This window comes from Gavialis gangeticus, unplaced genomic scaffold (assembly GCF_001723915.1).
Source record: "Gavialis gangeticus isolate Ggan-Ray unplaced genomic scaffold, GavGan_comp1, whole genome shotgun sequence".
NCBI classification, from domain to species: domain Eukaryota; kingdom Metazoa; phylum Chordata; order Crocodylia; family Gavialidae; genus Gavialis; species Gavialis gangeticus.
The window spans coordinates 1,642,916-1,643,407 of record NW_017728981.1 but is presented as its reverse complement, the minus strand read 5'-3'; positions in this window follow the sequence as shown (position 1 = coordinate 1,643,407).

Here is a 492-nt window from a genome sequence, read left to right as displayed (position 1 = left end):
GGGGGGGGGGGGATGCCTGTACTTGAATGATCATTTTTCAAAATGTTCAGGAAATTGAAAACAAAATAAAACTATTTCATTTCAGGTCCAGCCAAGATGTGTACTTTAACTGGGGGCATTTTAAAGGCATCTTTCTCGAGTGAAAGGGGACATTATGGAAGCTTTTTGCACTCTGCCAAACTCTTTTCTTGAAAAAGTCAGTGAAATGGAGGGGGATTTGCTAAATAATTTGGCGTCACAGAATCTGTGCTCTTCTCCGAGCGTCAGCTAAAATTTTGCTCCTCGGTCCCGGCGTCCAGGTATCCAGGCCACTTGATCACCTTGTCTTCCCAGTGGAGATAAGGAGCACAGTGAGCTGGAGTAAACCCTTTGACTGCTTCTCTTTATCATGGCATAGGCTAATGCACTTCTCGGTCTTCATTAAAACCTCATCAGTGCCAGCTCAGTGGCTTGCACAAGCTTAAATGATTCACCTTTGTGGAGGGTGAGAAA